Source organism: Taudactylus pleione, unplaced genomic scaffold (genome assembly GCF_031769625.1).
Source record: "Taudactylus pleione unplaced genomic scaffold, aTauple2 ptg000537l, whole genome shotgun sequence".
Lineage (NCBI taxonomy): Eukaryota > Metazoa > Chordata > Amphibia > Anura > Myobatrachidae > Taudactylus > Taudactylus pleione.
This window is the reverse complement of record NW_028284939.1, coordinates 8,155,629-8,166,393: the sequence shown is the minus strand read 5'-3', so window position 1 is coordinate 8,166,393 and position 10,765 is coordinate 8,155,629.

Genomic DNA, 10,765 nt, shown 5'->3' with positions numbered 1-10,765 from the left:
TAACCAAGCTTCCCCTCCTTGTACCTAGAGTTGGACCGGTCAGTACTGAAGCAAATCCCGAGATCCCCTGTTTAACTGTTTTACTCTTTTTTTTTTTTACCTAAAATGTTACAATGAAAACAAAGATAAAACATAATAATAATATCTCGGTTACCTGGGTGATTATATCCCGTTATTGCTGCTGCGGCAGAAAGAGCAGATTTGGCACTTTACTATACAAAGACTTTACTCCGGGTACCGGAATTACTTGTATAAGAGAACCATTGCGTCTTTGCTAGAGATCACATCTTATATCATGGTGACACGTGTGGAGCTAAACACGTCATCGTCACTGCAGCTATTCACCGATACTGTGTAACAATAAAATAATGATCTGGAAATTTGTTGATGTTGCGTTAATTTCTCCTGAGGACAGAAATCCACTTTGGGCGATATTTATGGGCGGTCCTATATATGCCAGCTGTGGCGGTACTGCCCAAGTCTCACATAATGTCAGGCTCCGTTTATATAATAGCCACGATATAATATGTCCAGTTTTAGTCTATATGAAAAACAAACACTGACGAGTTACGGCCTGCCGGAATCGGTATGAAATACCGCTGGTTCGATTCCCGGCAGCGCCTGGCCAACAGATGCAGAGTTCCCTGCAGCGCTGGAAATCCCGGTAGTCCTAAGGTAAGTATCTACTAACCTAAACCCTTAACCCTCCTTATGGGTGCCTAACCCTAACCTCCCCCCCAAGTGCCTCACCCCCCCCTTCCCCGCTGCCTAAACCTAAGTCCCCCGGGGGTGCCTAACCCTAACCCTCCCTCCCCCTAGCCTAACCCTAATCCTCCCAGGGGGGTGCCTAACCCTAAGTCCCCCGCGGGTGTCCTAAACCTAACCCTCCTCCCCCCGCTCGCGGCGCCTGGCATCCCTTCGATCGGGATGCCGGGTGCCTATCTCCCGGCGTCGGGGAAATGTCAGACGTCTACATCTAGACGCCCGGCATTTCATCCCTCACCGGGATATGACAGTCGGGAGGTCGGCTGCCAGTATTTAGGTAGTCGGCTTCCCGATTGCTTCCCGGCCCTGCTAATCAGGGCCTTTGTGTATTATGGCACAAATTGGTGTGTGGCTCCCCAGTGGGACAATTATAGTAAAAGATACAAAACACTGCAAATGTACATAAATATGCTATGTAGAGATAAACCATGTCCCCATTTAGCTAGGATATTGATCAGGTTCCTGTGCCGAAAAGGGGTGAAGATTTCAGAATGAAGGTATATGGTTTGCGGCAAATCACGTATATGTCGGGAAGCTGGCTGCCGGTATTAAGGCAGCCGGCTTCCCGACTGTATACCGGCCTATCTGTTTAGGCCCGCCTCCAAATTAGACAAAGTATGCCCTCATCCCATAGGTTAGTAACAGGCCTAATAATATTCCTATGAGGGGCTGTAGCTAGGACGGTGTGACGCGCCCCCACTCAGCACCCTCTTTGTAGCCATTGCAGTAATTTTGGTGCCTCGCCTCCTCTCCGGGACCGGTCCCCTTGTTCTATATACTACGCCATTTTGTCCTCTCTCCTTCTCTGTCCCTTTCTATTCTCAACCTCGTTCATTGTGTTACATAAGGGCCTTGTGCTACTTCAGCATAAATGACCCCAAAATATTTTTTTTTTAACGTCTCTAGGTCTCATTTATTAATGAGTTTTATCACCAAAATGAGTGATAAATGTCACTGTGTATGATAATGGTGCTCCAGCCAATCAGCTCCCAACTGTCACTGTGTATGATAATGGTGCTCCAGCCAATCAGCTCCCAACTGTCACTGTGTATGATAATGGTGCTCCAGCCAATCAGCTCCCAACTGTCACTGTGTATGATAATGGTGCTCCAGCCAATCAGCTCCCATCTGTCACTCTGTATGATAATGGTGCTCCAGCCAATCAGCTCCCAACTGTCACTGTGTATGATAATGGTGCTCCAGCCAATCAGCTCCCAACTGTCACTGTGTTTGATAAATGGTGCTCCAGCCAATCAGCTCCCAACTGTCACTGTGTTTGATAAATGGTGCTCCAGCCAATCAGCTCCCAACTGTCACTGTGTATGATAATGGTGCTCCAGCCAATCAGTTCCCAACTGTCACTGTGTATGATAAATGGTGCTCCACCAATCAGCTCCCAGCTGTCATCTGTTAGAAAAATGATACTTAGCAGCTGATTGGCTGGAGCACCATTTATCATACACAGCGACACTTAGGAGCTGATTGGCTGGAGCACCATTTATCATACACAGTGACATTTATCACTCGTTTTGGTGATAAAACTCGTTAATAAATGTCCTAGTTTGGTCATTTAACATTTGTTACCATATTTGGCCTGAGATGGCTCAGCTCCACCACTGCTGAAATGTCGGTGCCTCCATCATTTTCCCCCTCTCCTGTAAGAGTGTGCTGTCTATTTTATAATCATTGGCTAATGCATGTATACTACAAGATACCATAGTTGGGGAGCTAAAAATGATTCTGCCTACATTTTAGGGGGTATATTTGATAGATTTCTGTGTATTCATCTCTTCAACGGCTTCATAAAGTCTAATAATATAAATTAGTTTTACTGGCGTTTAGGTTCTACAAGACTGACTACACCTGTACTATGCACACCTTATTACATGCCTGTAGCCTGGCAGTGACTGGAGACATATTTGTCTAACAGCGCTGCTTATAACCTACCGTACCGTGATAATCATTTGTGTAAGTACAGGGAAAAATACTATTTGTCATGGTGGCATGAGATATGTCTCAAGCTAAATTATATATTTTTTTTTTATAAGGCGCCACAAGGTTCCCATTACAGTACACCATATACATAAATCTGTCTGACGTCCGTGTGTTAGTACTATTACCCACACAATCATTTTTAAAACTGAAGCTGGTAGCGCAGATGAGACAATGGGATTGGGAACATTTGGCGCTCTAAGCAATCAATATGTCACTTCCACAGGTGATTACTAGATGAAAGATGCATTCATAGATTTGTAAGGAGGCTAAACTTGTGGGAGATTACTTATTATATTTATTACCATTACTTCTAATTGTATATACTGGACATAAAGGTAATTATCTTTGGCACATGGGGCAGAAGTTCCCAAACACCACCATTACAGTCCAGGTTTTAAGGATATCCATGCTTTTGTCCAGATGATTAAATCAAATTGACTGAGGTACTAATTAAGTCACTTGTGCTCAAGTCTGGATATCCTTAAAATGTGTCCTGTAATGGCGAAGCTTGGGAACCTCTGACATAGGGCATGAAATACATATATAACGGAGGTTAGGAATAGAGCCAACGGCACATAAACTTCTAGTCAGGGATAGAGGGGTTAATAAAGTTAAAAATGTTTGTTTACAGTTATAGGCAGATGCGATAGGACGTTGGGTTAGGGGCGGAGTTAGTGAGAGGGTGTAGAGAATATACTGTGGTAAAATCTGCCTCTTTTGAATTGATCTCCCACCCTCCCTACCCTCTTGTGTCTTGTGTCGGCTTTATTTCATTGGCAGGGAAAGACCGGCAATATTGAAGTGTCCATCTTGCAGCAGTAATAGCGGTGCGCACCCCTTCAATGCACTGATAGGCTGATTTCACCCTATTGGGGTCAGCGGCACCTCTCGACCAAGCAGGATGAATGGTGCATTGGCATGGGTGTTGGGGCCGCATCACTTGCTCTGAAAGGGATAGTTGGCCCTTTGCAAGTTTTTAAGATCACCCTACCCTTGTCTGGGATAGTTGGCCCTCACAAGTTGTGATTTACTTCCGGCCTAAGACAAGCGGACGCGGGTTAGTTGCCGTTCTTTCTCCTGCCACCATGTCTACCTTTGTAACCAAATAAAACTGACCAATTAATTTAAACGGCATAACTTGGTCTCCTGTGTTTATTTTAGTTAAGTTTAGTTTAAGTTTATGGGTCACATCTATCATCTGACGATAGAAAGTTTAATATAACGGAGGTTAGGAATAGAGCCGACGGCACATAAACTTCTAGTCAGGGATAGAGGGGTTAATAAAGTTAAAAATGTTTGTTTACAGTTATAGGCAGATGCGATAGGACGTTGGGTTAGGGGCGGAGTTAGTGAGAGGGTGTAGAGAATCTACTGTGGTAAAATCTGCCTCTTTTGAATTGATCTGCGACCAGGGAAGTGCAGTTCCTTTATTAGCAGATCTGTCTGTTGGGATAATCGTTTTTATTCATCCCTACTTTCTCTTTCCCTACTTTATATCTTTCCCTACTCTATTCTCTATACTTTCCCTATATATACACTCTTTTTTCTTATCTAACTTTTCTTTCTCTTTCTTTACCTACCTATCTTGCTTCCCTGCACTATGAGCCGCCCCCAGCGCGCGCGCTCGGTACCCGCCCATCTGTCAGACGGTGGCGGGCCCGGCGCACTTTATTTCCCTCAGGTACTGCCCTCCCGGCGTTCGGGAGGGTCAGGTACAGCGGGCCCCTTAGCGGACAACGCTGCGGTCACGTGCACGCGGCCGCGGCGGTCCCGCGAGACGCCACAGGTGCTGCCTCCGCCTGCACCTGGTTCCCAGCGGGTCGCCAGTACTAGTGCGACTGGGGACCAGGGCGGGCGGGGATCGGGGGCGGCCAGGCATACTATAGTGCCTGCGCGAGTCGCGGGTGCGCGCTCCGGCCGCTCTCGCGACCAGCAGCGGGCAGTCACACCGCCCGTCCCTTCTTCCCCGGTGGCCGCTCAGAGGGAGCAGCAATTAGGCAGGATTTGCGGTCTTTCCCTCGCTCCCATGCCCGCAGCTCCTTCCGTTTCTTTCTCTCCCTCTGCCATCTCCCTTCCTCAGCCCAATCAGGCTACGGACACAGACAATGCGCACAATGCCGCCTCAGTCTCTTCTTTTACAGACGACAGTCTGGAGGAGTTAACAGTGGTCGCAGCCCCGACCAGAAGTGCGACGGCGGAAGTCGGAGCTAACGCGGGCGCTGGAGTTTCCAATGCCCTCGCCAGCGCTTCTGGTGAGTGTGACAGTACGTCTGACTGCGGGTCTACTTCCATTTCCTCTTCCTCTTCAAGCGATAGTTCGCGGAAGGCTAGGCGTAAAAGGGCAAGGAGGTCTCGCAGACGTCGCTCACGTCGTCACAGGCATTCTAGCGAACGGTCCTCTGGCAGTAGTACCAGTGTAGATCGCGGAGTGGGTCCGGAGGATGTTGTACACTGCGCTAATACAGCTGTCACTCGAGGTATGCGTACCAGGGTTAAGCAGCGGATCAAAAAAGGGCGCTACGTAGATATGTTCATCCTTACAGCTACGGCGAAGAAAGCTGCTGCGACCGCAAAGGCAAAAGGGGGTATTGGTCTGGAGGCCTTTAAGTCTTACACGAATTGGATATCTGGGTTCTGCGTGTTCTCAACTTGCTATCTCAAAACCAGGCCTTCCGAGTACCTTAACGTAATACGATACTTACACCTGATACATGGCCTATTCAAGGCCTCACGCAGTACGGCTTGGCGTCAATACGACGAAGAGTTTCGTCGAAAACAAGATCGGGTTAAGGTCATGGAATTGGGTTGTAAAGATGTTGAAGTGTGGATGGAGGTGACCCAGCCTACACGCGTCCTTGTTGATCAGTCCCCTGGGTGGCCAGTTCAACCCTCGTCCCCCTCGGCACCAAGGACAGCCAATGGAGGGCAAAACAAGCGGAAGTGTTACGCAAACAACAATGGGAATTGTACCCTTGGTAACAGGTGTCGCTTTCGACACCAGTGCCTTCGCTGCGGCGCGGCACACCCCAGTAAGGACTGCTCCCGCGGTCCAGGAGGAGCTCAGGCCTCCTCTGCAGTACCCTCTGCCAAACGGTCAGGGGCCGGGACTTCAAAGTAAAGCATTGACCCCCATTCATCTGGATGCCATGGCAAAATGGTTAGACTGGTATCCTGTGCGGGACGCCGCCGCCTTTTTGCGTAAGGGTTTTGCAGAAGGATTTTCGCTTCCAATAATACGGCCTGTCAGTTCCGGGTCCCCTAGGAATTTACGCTCGGCCTGCGATTTACCTCACGTACTAAAGGATAAGGTTATGAAGGAGGTAGGGCTGGGTCGCATGATTGGACCTTTCCCGCAGCCTCCGATACCCGATCTGGTCCTTTCCCCTGTGGGTGTTGTCCCCAAGAAGGCCCCCGGGAGTTACCGTTTAATTCAGCACCTGTCACATCCGTCAGGCACGTCGGTTAACGACGCCATAGATGTTGAGGTCTGCCGCGTACAGTACCAGTCATTCGAATCTGCGTTAGCCTTGGTTCGCGCAGCGGGTCCGGGTTCTTTCATGGCGAAAGTGGACATTGAGTCCGCCTTCAGATTGTTGCCCCTGCATCCTGAATCATTTCGTTTCATGGGGTTTCGGTTGACGGATGGCTATTACCTGGACAAATGTCTTCCGATGGGTTGTTCTATTTCCTGCGCATTCTTCGAGCGTTTCAGTTCCTTTCTCCATTGGTGTGTCGCGGTGGGGTCTGGGGAGACGAGCATAGCCCATTACTTGGATGACTTCTTGTGCGTAGGTCCAGCTGGCTCGCGTCGCTGCAATCGTTTCCTTTTTTCATTGCAAGCACTCTTCTCGGATATTTGGAGTACCTATTGCGGAAGATAAAACTGAGGGCCCAGCCACTAAGCTGGTTTTCTTGGGTATTGAAATTGATACCTTGGAGGGTCTTTGCCGGCTGCCGCCGGACAAGATTCGTCGCTTGCAGGATACTATCCTCCTAGCGTTGGCAGGAGGAAAGGTAACTCTTCGTCAAGGTCAATCCCTGCTCGGGCTGTTTAACTTCGCGTGTCGAGTTATCCCGATGGGGAAGATTTTCTGTCGGAAGCTACAGAGGGCTTTGGTAGGGCTGCGTCACCCGCACCATTTTCTGCGACTGTCGTCTGAGCTAAAGCTGGACCTGGCGGTTTGGGACGTTTTTTTGGTCGATTTTAATGAAGTGCGCGTCTGGCCTGCGGATCCTCAGCCTAATGCTTGCCTGCAGCTCTTCACGGATGCTGCTGGATCATCAGGTTTCGGATCTTTTTTGGGAGGAGATTGGTGTTTTTCAGTTTGGCCGGCGGAATGGGTGCAGGCAGGATTGACCAAGAACTTGCTCCTACTGGAGCTGTTTCCCATAGTGGTGGCATTAGAGCTATGGTGTCAGCGGTTGCGCGACCGTTCCATAGTTTTTTGGTGCGATAACCTGGGGGTAGTACATGCGATCAATAACCAAAGATCGTCGTCGCTGCCAGTGTTGCAGCTTCTTGCTTGGCTGGTTCTGCGCGCTTTGCAGTTTAACATATTGTTCACAGCTCGTCATGTGCCGGGTACTGATAATTCCATTGCTGATGCGCTCTCCAGACAGGATTGGCGACGGTTCCGCGAATTGGCCCCGTACGCGGCATTAAAAGGTGAGCTTTGTCCATTTCATTGTTGGCAGATCATCAAACCAGAATGGAAGATCTCGCACGTCGGTCCGTGGCCCCACGGACGTTGACGGCCTACCAGACATCTTGGCAACAGTGGGAGAAGTTTTTGCAAGGGCGGAGTTCGTCAGGTAAATCTCGTGATACTAATATGGTTGCTTTTGTTTGTTTCTTGTTCGATTCCGGCAGGTCGCGGGCTTATGTTGCCCAGAGGCTTGCTGGGATTTCGTTCTTTTTGCGCCTAGCGGGGCGGAGGGACATAACTAAGGGTTTTTTAATACAAAGGGCCCTTAGGGGTTAGTCTCATGTCAGGCCTGCCGCGGATGACCGACGTCGTCCTATTGGTCCTGATTTGTTAGCGCGTCTAGGTGAAAGTTTGACGGGCATTTGTTCTTCGCAATTCGAGGTTCTGTTATTCCGACTCGCTTTTGTGATGGCCTTTCATGGGGCGTTTCGCATCAGCGAGCTGGTAGCGTCTTCGCGCCGCGCTCAGCCCCCTCTGCTTCGTTGTCACATTTTGCTGCGTGATACGCTGCTGTGCCGTATTCGGCGTTCCAAGACCGATCAGATGGGTAGAGGTCGCTGGGTGTCCCTGAAGTCCTGTCCTGATGACGGGATTTGTCCGGTTCACTTAGCCTCCCAATATACTCTTTGCAGGCCAATGCGGCCGGGGGCTTGGCTTATGCACGAGGACGGAAGTCCTTTGACTAAATTCCAATTTAGATCGGTCTTCCATCGCTGCATACGGCACCTCGGGCTTTCCCCTTCGGATTACGGCACCCATTCTTTTAGAATAGGTGCCGCCACTTTTGCGGCCTCCTCGGGTCTTTCTTCACAGGAGATCCAGGCTCTCGGAAGATGGAAGTCCAATGCTTACAGAAGTTATGTTCGTCTGGAATCATAAATTGTTATACTTTATTCGTTTGGACTTGAGTGCCTTGGCCAACTCGCTGCCTTTCCGGTGGGGGTCCCGAGAGATTTTGCCCTGTTTTTTGCCCTGCTTTGGACATTGATTGTTTAGCTTAAAATAATATTAATGTGAACGAATGAAATATAGAAAAGATCCAGCAGGTTTTTTGTAGGTTTTCACCTCGGGTCAAGTCTTCCTCCCCCCCTCCCACCCTCCTACTCCTCCTTCGTGATTTACATGTTGCATATATACTTATCTATTATATTTCTGTATATTTGCAGGTTTCCAGGACGCTAGGCCCATTTGGTTGATTGGTCACTCTTTTATTTTTTGGGCCGGGCAGTCGCGCTTTGCTGAAGATGCCTCCGTGTTCCCATGTTGGGAGAGTGTTAGGTGGTTGGGGCAGAGGGGCATGCTGTGGGAAGCTTTGTTGCGCAACTTGCACAGGGCAGTAGCTGAATTTGGTCCCCCTTTAGTGTTAATTATCCATCTCGGGGGCAACGATTTGGGTCAGCAAACGTCCTTAGAGTTGCGCCATGCGATTGTTCGTGACTTGAGAGAGGTGGTTCGGTTATTGCCTAACTGCCTTTTGGTGTGGTCCCCTATCATCGCCAGGCTTTCCTGGCGCTATTGCTATAATAGTGTGGCTTTGGACAGGTCCAGGAGGAAGGTTAACAAATGGGTGGCTAGGCACGTGCTGGAAATGGGAGGGCTAGTGGTGCACCATCCTTTAATTCGGATTCAGGATGCCCACCTTTTCCGCAGGGATGGAGTTCATCTTACTGAGGAGGGTAATTTTTTGTTTCTAGAAGATATTTTTGCAGTTTTTAAGGGTTTGGTTGGTTAGCATGGTGGCGGGCTGCTTCTCTCCTGAGAGCCGCTGTGGCGGGAAAGACCGGCAATATTGAAGTGTCCATCTTGCAGCAGTAATAGCGGTGCGCACCCCTTCAATGCACTGATAGGCTGATTTCACCCTATTGGGGTCAGCGGCACCTCTCGACCGAGCAGGATGAATGGTGCATTGGCATGGGTGTTGGGGCCGCATCACTTGCTCTGAAAGGGATAGTTGGCCCTTTGCAAGTTTTTAAGATCACCCTACCCTTGTCTGGGATAGTTGGCCCTCACAAGTTGTGATTTACTTCCGGCCTAAGACAAGCGGACGCGGGTTAGTTGCCGTTCTTTCTCCTGCCACCATGTCTACCTTTGTAACCAAATAAAGCTGACCAATTAATTTAAACGGCATAACTTGGTCTCCTGTGTTTATTTTAGTTAAGTTTAGTTTAAGTTCATGGGTCACATCTATCATCTGACGATAGAAAGTTTAATATAACGGAGGTTAGGAATAGAGCCGACGGCACATAAACTTCTAGTCAGGGATAGAGGGGTTAATAAAGTTAAAAATGTTTGTTTACAGTTATAGGCAGATGCGATAGGACGTTGGGTTAGGGGCGGAGTTAGTGAGAGGGTGTAGAGAATCTACTGTGGTAAAATCTGCCTCTTTTGAATTGATCTCCCACCCTCCCTACCCTCTTGTGTCTTGTGTCGGCTTTATTTCATTGGCAGGGAAAGACCGGCAATATTGAAGTGTCCATCTTGCAGCAGTAATAGCGGTGCGCACCCCTTCAATGCACTGATAGGCTGATTTCACCCTATTGGGGTCAGCGGCACCTCTCGACCGAGCAGGATGAATGGTGCATTGGCATGGGTGTTGGGGCCGCATCACTTGCTCTGAAAGGGATAGTTGGCCCTTTGCAAGTTTTTAAGATCACCCTACCCTTGTCTGGGATAGTTGGCCCTCACAAGTTGTGATTTACTTCTGGCCTAAGACAAGCGGACGCGGGTTAGTTGCCGTTCTTTCTCCTGCCACCATGTCTACCTTTGTAACCAAATAAAGCTGACCAATTAATTTAAACGGCATAACTTGGTCTCCTGTGTTTATTTTAGTTAAGTTTAGTTTAAGTTTATGGGTCACATCTATCATCTGACGATAGAAAGTTTAATATAACGGAGGTTAGGAATACAGCCGACGGCACATAAACTTCTAGTCAGGGATAGAGGGGTTAATAAAGTTAAAAATGTTTGTTTACAGTTATAGGCAGATGCGATAGGACGTTGGGTTAGGGGCGGAGTTAGTGAGAGGGTGTAGAGAATCTACTATGGTAAAATCTGCCTCTTTTGAATTGATCTGCGACCAGGGAAGTGCAGTTCCTTTATTAGCAGATCTGTCTGTTGGGATAATCGTTTTTATTCATCCCTACTTTCTCTTTCCCTACTTTATATCTTTCCCTACTCTATTCTCTATACTTTCCCTATATATACACTCTTTTTTCATATCTAACTTTTCTTTCTCTTTCTTTACCTACCTATCTTGCTTCCCTGCACTATGAGCCGCCCCCAGCGCGCGCGCTCGGTAC